Genomic DNA, 9,098 nt, shown 5'->3' with positions numbered 1-9,098 from the left:
GTAGTCTCAGAGGATGTCTCTTCCTGGCGTTACTGCTGCTGCGGCAGGTTTTTTATTTTTGCACCGCAGCACAATGCAGAAGCCGAGGGAACAGACTACGCCCGAACCCCTACGACAGCATCTCACCCCCTTTCGCGCCCCGCCTGCCCCCGCGCCCCCCAGGAGCCCCCGCCGCGCGTCCCTTGCTGCCCCCCCGCAGTGCACGTGCGCTCCCGGGACAACGGCAGGCGAGGCCTGGGCGCGCCCCCGCCGCCCTCGGCCGCGCGCGCGCTCCGCCCGCCCTCCTCGCGCGTGCTCGTGCCCGCGGCGGCGGCGGCGCGCCTCTTCTCCCAGCTGCGGTCGTCGCGGGTGCAGGAGGAGGCGGAGCGAGAAGGCGGGCTCCGGCGGGCGCGCGCCGGCGAGCGGGGCGGGGGCGCTGCGGGGGCGGCCCGAAGGCAGCTGGTGAGGGGCTCTGCCGCTGCAGACCCGCGTCCGCGGGGCCGACTCCGCGGGGGGCGGGCGAGCGTGGTGCGTGTCGGAGGTGGGGACTTGAGGCCGTGGCCCGGAGCCCGGCGTCCCCGCCCCCGAGCTGCCGGGGCGGCGAGGCGGGATGAGGCGCTGGCGCGGGGGGCGCCCGGCCGAGCCCCCGCGGCTGCCCTCGGCGGCCAGGCGCTAGGCTCGGCGGCGCGGGCGGTGCTCGGCGGCGGCGAGGAGGAGGAGGAGGAGGGCGTCGGGCCCGGCGCCCGCGGAGGGCAGACACGGAGCGGCGAGCGGGGCGCAGCGACGCCGCGGCGGCGCGGCGGGGCCGCGGGGCTCGGTAAGGCGGGGGCCGCGGGAGGGCCGGGGGCGCCGGTGACGTGGGCAGGAGCCGCAGGCGAGGCTGCGGGGGCCTGCTTTCCTTTTGAGGAGAAATTGTTTTTAAAGTAAAGGTTCCAGATCGAATGTTCTTAGAGGACCATCTCGGATTTCCCCCAGACCCCCCCGGACTCGTTTGCCCAGCCTCCCGGGGTGGACCGCGCTCGCCTCTCCGGTTTGCCCGCGGCCTCGGCGGACGCGGGGTTCGGACGGATTCTGGCCTGCTGCAGTGCTCTCCCCCGCCCGAGGCTCACGTCAAGCCAGAGCCGCGACTCCCGGGGAATGGGGACTCTGGGGACACGGGCTCTCCCCGGGGAGCGCTGCGCGAGCGTTTCCCTCCGCTGCCCACGGGCGACCCTGCGGTGCCGCCTCCCGGTGTGCAGGGCAGGTCGGGCAGAGGTCTGCCCGCAGGGACTCCCGTGGAGTTTTCTCTCTAGTCTTTTTAATTGAGTGAGTTGCCGCTACATATTGGACTATACTGGTGACTTAGTGCCCTTTCCCCCCTTCAAGTCCCCCTCCATCCCCGTATCATGCCTTTCTAATTTGATGGCTTTAGTAAATATTTATGTTAAAGATTTTTGTAAACAGATCGCAAGAAAGGTAGGGAGAGGAAGTCAAACCTGATTTCTTAGCTTTAGTTTGCCTCTGGACCCTTTATAATTTCACCTTCTGTTGCTGAAGCTTGAAGGTGGAGGGGAGGAGACCCACAGCAGGATGCTTGGGATGCGGTTTCATAGTTATCTTTTAGGAAATAGAATTTGGATAATTATAATTTTGAGCTGCATGCAGAATTGCAGTCTGCTTTTAAAGTGCTTGGGGCACTGCGTGATGCTACATGGATAGTTGGCAGCTCGGCCACATTGCATTGTTGTCAGCATCTCTTTTATTTTCCATTCTTTCAGAGTTTTATTTGGCACAGCTTTAGACCTTTTAAGTTAGTCTGAATGGGAATAACTTCTGATACATTGGTTGCTTTTTTAAACGTTGTTTATATTCGTAGTTGTGTTGGAAGAAGAAAAAGCACATGGTGCTAGAGTACGGTGGCTCTGAGAGTCCAGAAAATGTGCTAGTTTGATTCATAATCGAATTTGTTGTTGCAATATTTTTGGGTAGGGATCGTTGTGATTCATTAATATATTTTTCCTTATTGGGTAAATTGAAGTCTAACTCGGAATCTTGACCTTTGCTCCTTGGACTAGAGAGTGAAGGAGATAGAAGCTTTAATTGCTGCTGCAGCATGACCCCAAAGTTTTCCAGGTACTCATTGGGATGAATTCGTTTTAATAGGGCTTTTTGTGAAGATGGGGTATTATGATGTTGTGATTTCCATTTGCAGGAATATCTGGAGTCTGCTTCATTCCTAATGTTAGATATGGTGATGCTTTATAGAGCAGGTCTCTAGAATCGTATGAGGTTGGAACTGTGCTCAAACCAGTTATCTTCATACCGTGGTCCCCATAGCAGTCCCTGGAATAAAGCAGCACTTTGGACAGAGGCTTGTCCAGCCACAGCTGGGGTGGAAACCCAGTTTACTGTATGGTGGTACACGTTGAGGTGGGTGATAGGGCGGAAGTGGGCCAGAGAGGAAATGTTAGTTGGAAGAACCTTCTTCAGTTATATAACTGTTGTGTTTTCCAGGGAGAGTCTAAGAAGCAGCTAGGCAGGCTCAACTGTCATTAGAGGCTTTGATGTTGGTTTGAATTCCAGGAGTTATGTTCCTTTTCTTTTCTTTTCCCAGCCCCCACATAATTTTCCAATCACCAGAAGCTGTTCTGCAGTTGGGCTAAGACTTTAATGGCAACACGTTCATCTCTACTTCTCCCTCTCTTCTTCTCTCTTTACACGACTTACTCAGCAGTGTTTTCCCTTCCAAAGCTGGCCTGGGTGTACGTGTCTGCACGGTGTACATAGATTTGCTGTTGACTGCAAATGCATTTAACAAATGTCAAGGACTAGCACCTATTTTCTTCAGAAGACTGTGGTAGCAGAAGGAAAATGGAATGAAATGAACTAAACATTGTTCATTGTATTTTAAAGATTATGTTGTTATGTTGCATTTTAGAGATTATGACTGACGTTCTTGAGAATTTTTAGCATTTATTTTTAGCATCATGAATGTGAACTCTGATGTCCATCGAAGTAGTTAAGAGGCACAAGGACTTGAAACCAGGTCGTGGTTGTAGTTCTGCCACTGACTAGCTGTGTGGCATGGTACTTTCTTTGGGCAAATTATTTACATTTCTGAGCTTGTTTTCCTTGTGTATAAAATAGAGATGAGAAGGCTTGCACTGTCTTCCTTAAGGAGTTGTGAAGGATCAGATGAGAGAAAGGATGTGAAAATGCTTTGCAAAACTTTTTATACGTGTTAAGATGTTACTGTTATTACATGTAAACTTAGTGTTTAACTGTTTTAAATATTTTAACATCAATTTTAAAAATGCACATAAGGAGTGAGAATGTGTAAACTCTCTCCCAGTTCCAAAATTTTGTAATTCTATCTCATTCTTAGGAAATCTATATGTAAGACCTACAGTTTTGGACTCTTTGGAATTTCCACTTATTCTGGACAGGTGTCAAGTTTATTGAGACTTTGAACTTCTTTAAAGTATCCTTTCTAAATATTAAAGGAGGTTGTAAGTTAGGATTGTAAGAAGAGCTGTTTAGTTAACAATTATTTTATATTTGTCTGTATTATTTATCACAGAAGTTGGCAAAATTCAGTCTGTAGACCAAATTTGGCCCACAGCTTTTTTGTATAGGCTGTGAGCTAAGAATGATTTAACAATTTTTAAATGGTTGAAAAAAATCAAAAGAAGAAGATTTCATGACGTGTGTCAGTTATGTGAAATTCGCAGATTAGTGTCCATAAATAAGGTTTCATTGGAACACAGTCACACTCATTTGTTTGCGTGTTGTTTGTGGCTGTGTTGGCAGTACAACAGGAGAGTCGAGTTCTTGTGACAGAGACAATATGGCCTACAAAACCTAAAATATTTTTCTAGCCCTTTACAGAAAAAGTTTGCCAACCCCTGACTTAGGACTTAAAATCTTTTGCTTTACTTAGCACAAGCATTATTTCCTGTCCTAGCATTTATAGGAGTTAAGACCCCGGAAAGGGACTAATGATTGCTTTGGAGCCAGATAGACTTGTGTTCGAATGCCGGCTGTGATATAAACACTGGTTCTGAAGAGACTAACGCTGGTGCCTCAGGCACCTCTTTTGTAATCAGAGAATAACAATAAAATCTATTTTAGAAGGTTGTAGTGATGGTTAAGTGAAATGATACATGTCAAGGCTTAATATGATATAAGCATAGAGTAAGCACTCACTAAGTCATAATGATGGGGATTATAAATTCTAGTCTGAACAATATGCTAAAATATATGTCACCTTTGTTCCACCAGATTATAGAGTTGTTCTCCTGAGTGGTATGCTACTTGTTACCGAATTTTCTCCTTTACTGAAACCATTACTTTAGTTAATAGTTGATAATTGGAATAACTTGAGAAATTTCCCATATGTTATACTGTATTGTTATTAATCACTTGCTTATTTAGATGATTAAGAATGGGTAGAAACTTTTAGATCTAAACCTCAGAACCTGTGCCCTTCTGGAGGCTGGGATTGTGTCATAGCCATGTGTGTAATAAAATAATAATTGCTAAAAAAAAAAAAAGGGAATGAGTGGAAAGCTAATTCTGCCCTATTTTTCCCAGATCCTGGTACTATTCTGTTTGTAAAAGGAATTTAAATATCACTTTTATTTTGGTACTGGTTTTTTTTTGAGAAGGATATGTGAGAAAAGCCTGTTTTAATTTGGCCAGGGTTAGATAACTTTCCTTACGTGTCTGGTACACTCTTAAGCCTTCCTTATGATTTGCATTATCATCTCTCTAACATCCCCTTCAGAGTTGAAATAATAAAACTTAATTTTTTTTCTAAAGATAGACCTAGTTTACTGTCTAGAGACTTTGATATTAAGTTGCTTTTTGAAGTATTTGGTTTAAATTATCTTACAATTGAGAAATTAGATGTGCTTCTCAACTTCAAGTGCTCGTTTATTTAGCATTATTTTCAAACTAAGAGTGAGCAAATAAACAGAGACCATTGTTCTGACTGAGTTAAAGAAAACAGAATTGGGGTCATTGTGGCTCTTGCAGTCCTACAAATTGTGCAGTTTCGTGCCTTGGGTGATTCTTAAAAGCTGTGGGGTGATTCCGGGGAGATATGGGAGGGCACTAATGTTCTCCTACTGTCCTTGGTGGAACTGTGGGATGGAGGCAGAGGGGTCTGTCCATGAGACCATAGAGCAGCACCACTGGACACTAAACTACAGGGTTCTAATTGGAGCATGTCAAAAAAGGTAGAGTCCTAAAGAAGACCCACTGTCATCAGGAGACAGTATTTTCTTTCGAGGTTAAAACAAATAATGAAAAAAAAAAAACAATCAGAGATTTCCTGTCTGGAGAGATGAAGATTGAGAGGAAATATTCTCCAAGGTAGTAAAATGTGAAGATTTAATCAAATAGATGTTTACGGTTTCACAGTATACCCAGACAAGGGGACCTTCCTTGGTATTTAAAGGAGATTGTTTTAGGACAAGTAAAAGGAAGTGAGAAATGAGATGTTTGGTTTAATTTCTCATAACAAATATGTGAACTAGAATGAAAGTAGAATTCTGGTTTTCAAAGAGATCCTATAATTTGGCTTATAGTAATATATCCATTTCCTCCCTTGTTTTATACCATGGATTATAATGTACATTAATATTGAAGGTTGTGGAGATGGAAAAAAGCATTGAGAGGAAAAGCGTGTGCGACCCATACATTATGAAAGTGTTATGTTTACATTGTCTCTACTAGAAAAGCTAGGCATCATACTCTGGGAAAGAATTTGAAAGTAAATATTCCATTCTTTTGCCCTTAAAATAGTAAAATCTTTATTATCCGGGGTGTAGCGTTGTGATCTTGGGCAGGCCATTTGACTGCATTGTTTTTATTCCCTTGTGTGTATGATGGAAACAATAATTCCTGTTCCTCTTTTCGTTGAAGGGATATGTGGTAAAAGGACTCTTAAGATGAGTAGCATTTTCAACGACTTTGAAGAACATATGTGAAGTTCAGTAATTTGCTAGTATATTAAGCACAGACAAATAAATGAAGTAACCTTTAACAAAGAAAGGAGATTTGAACTTGAAGTCAGAGGACCTGGGTTCTTGTTTTTTGCTATGCTGTAAATAGTTGGTGACTTTGGGCAGGTAATTCCTCTCTCAGAACCTCATTTTCCTATCTAAAAAGAGGAGTGAGACTAGAGCTCTCTAAGATCCAGTGTTGTTCCACAATTCTGTGTCTGATTTTTTTTAAAAAGTAGATACCATCCTCTTGCACTTGCCCAGTTTCCATTGACCTTCTACCCAAAGAAAACCTGACAGTCCTTGTTAGTTATTTTATATTCAGAGGTCTTCCAGATGCAAAAGCAGTCATGGCTCCAGTAGGATGAGGGAAACCGAATCTCTTTTATCAGTGAACTGAAAAGTATCCACTTGAGTACATATTATGTATTTTGTACCAATCTAGATGCTGTGGAAAACAGATATGAAAGAAGGTGACCTTGAGTCTCTGCCCTCAGGAAGTGTTCATTTCATTGGGAAGATAAACTATATGATGAAAAAGAATATTATAAAAGAGTAGGCAAGGGGACAGTGGGATGATGCCTGATCTGGCAGTTCGAGGACTTGGCATCTACTGTTGGAGAAGATACTTTGTGGCCTTGTACATTTGCAAAGTGAGCTTTGTAGACTCCCTCCAGCTCTGAAATTTGGTTATGTTCTATTTGACAAAGAAGCAGCAGCTCTAAGTCAGCCTATCAGGAGACAACCCACATGAGAACTGCTAATTCTAGGGCAGATTTTTACACTTATTCTGTGTAATTGCTTGATTTACTAGATGGAAGGAAAGAGTTTAATTAGCTAGAAATGCATTCACGAAATGCAAATACCAACTTTTTTTCTGAAAAGTCGAGCATGTGAGAAGTGACTAGAGACCGAAGTGTCCCTGTTTCTGAGGCAATAAATTTGTGCGCTGGATCTCATTCATTTTTGCCTTCTTAAGGCCTTGAGTCTTGCACGTACTTTGCTTCCTGAATTATCACTCTCTCCTTACTGCATCGTCTCCTCCAGTGTTGCGTCCACGTGGTATATTACTTGCAGCAGCGATTCCTTGTTCACCAGATGTTGTTTTCTGCGGCTTCCTTTCAGTAATAGGACCCTCAAGTTTTATCTGGACAAATGGCTACCCAACTAGACTACGTTTCCCACCCTCTCTTATAGCTAGATGTGGCCGTCTGACTTTGGCTAAATGGATGTGACCAGAAGTAATGTGTGCGATTTCTGGGTCACGGCCTTTGAAAGGAAGCTAGTTGCCTCTACTATCTCTTTCTCCCTTTTGGTGGAGGAGAGTGTAGTGCTGGTGCACGTTATTCAACCTTGCAGGTGAGAGCAACGCTTTACTGGGATATGGATCAATAAGATGGATCCTTGGATGATCTCATGGAGCAGAGACACCTACTCTGGTAGGTGCTCTGTAGGTGCTAGGTTCACCTACATGCACCTAGCAGTTCATGAGCCGTGGACTGCTCATTTATCTCTCGATGGTTAAGTGCGAGAGGAATAAAATTATATTTTGTGTGAGCCACTAATCCTTTAACTGAATAAATCACCTCTCTGAAACCATGCTCTCCTCCACCTTCTGATTCCCTTCAGCTGTTGCCCAATTTCTTTGTCCCCTTTTGCAGTAAGAGTTGTTTATATTTGCTCTGCTTCCTTACCACTTATTCTCTCTTTAGCCTGATCCATTTGAGCTCTCACCACTCCCCTGAAATTGTTCTTTTTTTTTTTCTGCTTTATCTCCCCAAATCCCCCCGGCACATAGTTGTATATCTTAGTTGTGGGTCCTTCCTGTTGTGGCCTGTAGGATGCCGCCTCAGCGTGGCCTGATGAGCAGTGCCATGTCCGTGCCCAGAATCTGAACCGGCGAAACCCTGGGCTGTCTTGGCGGAGCGAGCGCGAACTTAACCACTCGGCCATGGGGCCGGCCCCCCTGATTGTTCTTAATCAAGGCTTTAATGATCTGTATCTTGCCAAAGCCAGTGATCAGTTCAGTGTTTCTATCTTATTGACCTCCCACCAGCATTTCACATTGGCTGACTACTTCCTCTGACCTCTTAGCTGCTCATTTTCTGTCTTTTTGCCAGCTTATCTGACTCCCGTCCCTAAAATTTGCAGGTGATTTTATCCATTTTCATGGTTTCAAATACCATTTGTATGCTGATGAGGCCCAAATTCCTATCTCTCGTCCTGATTTTTTTCCCCTTGAGCTCTAGACTCATCTAACTCCATTCCTCCACTTGGATGTGGAGACACCTCAAATGTAGCGTGAACAAAGCAGAACTGTGAATTACTCTTTCTTTCATTTGCTACTCCCTCTACCTCTCCTGAATCTTCACTGCCTCAGTAAGTGGTACCACCACCTGCTCAGTTGTGCAGGCCAAAACCTTTGGAGTCATCCTCCATTTTTTTCTGTCTCATCTCAGTGTGAAGGCCTGTCAGCTCCACCTTCAGGATATAAACTGGACCTGACTACATCTCATTTTTCTCACTGTTAAAAACCTAGGCCAGTAGCCTTTCTCCTCCGGAAAACTGCCGAGAGGCTTCCCTGCCTCTGCTTTTGTCTTCATCCTCCTCACCTGCCTCATACACAGGAGCAAAACAATAATGTTAAATGTTAATCAGATCATATCATCTGCCTACTGGCTTTCCAGTACACTTAACACTAAAATGAAACTTAAAATTTTATCATGGAAACAAAGCCTCCATTTTGGCCGCTTATGAGGCCCTATATCAGTGGTCCTCAGCTGGGGAAGATTTTCCCCTTGGGGGACATTTGGCAGTGTGTGGAGACATTTTTGTTTCTCAGGACTAAGGATGGCAGGGTGGGGGGAGTGTGCTGCTGGCATCTAGTGCTTAGAGGCCAGGATGCTGCTAAACATCCTACAATGCACAAGACAGCCCCCAACAACAAAGAATGATAATAGTCCAGAATGTCTGTAGTGCATGATTTGGCCCCTAGCTTCCTTTCCAACCTCATCTTCCTCTGTTCTCTCTTTTGTTCACTGGGCTGCAGTCACAGTGATGTTCTTTCTTTTTTTCTTAATAGACTTTATTTTTTAGAGCAGTTTTAGATTCACAGCAAAATTGAGTGGAAGC

At 44.7% G+C, this 9,098-nt stretch overlaps 1 protein-coding gene across 5 annotated transcripts in view; it reads left to right on the top strand.

The window, feature by feature from the left end:
- Positions 1-287: 287 nt before the first annotated feature.
- The window catches only part of ARHGAP32 (Rho GTPase activating protein 32), a 318,750-nt gene continuing 309,939 nt past the window's right edge, over positions 288-9,098 (top strand). Inside the window, exon 1 of one of the 5 annotated variants that reach the window (XM_070623424.1) lies at positions 288-441. The gene's annotated coding sequence lies outside the window, so the exon portion shown is untranslated. Of the gene's footprint in view, positions 797-9,098 lie in introns of all 5 variants that reach the window. The other 4 variants (XM_070623422.1, XM_070623423.1, XM_070623426.1 and 1 more) reach the window with 4 other exon arrangements.

This window comes from Equus przewalskii, chromosome 6 (genome assembly GCF_037783145.1).
Source record: "Equus przewalskii isolate Varuska chromosome 6, EquPr2, whole genome shotgun sequence".
NCBI lineage: Eukaryota > Metazoa > Chordata > Mammalia > Perissodactyla > Equidae > Equus > Equus przewalskii.
The sequence above is the reverse complement of the archived record's forward strand: the minus strand, read 5'-3'. Positions and strand labels throughout refer to the sequence as shown.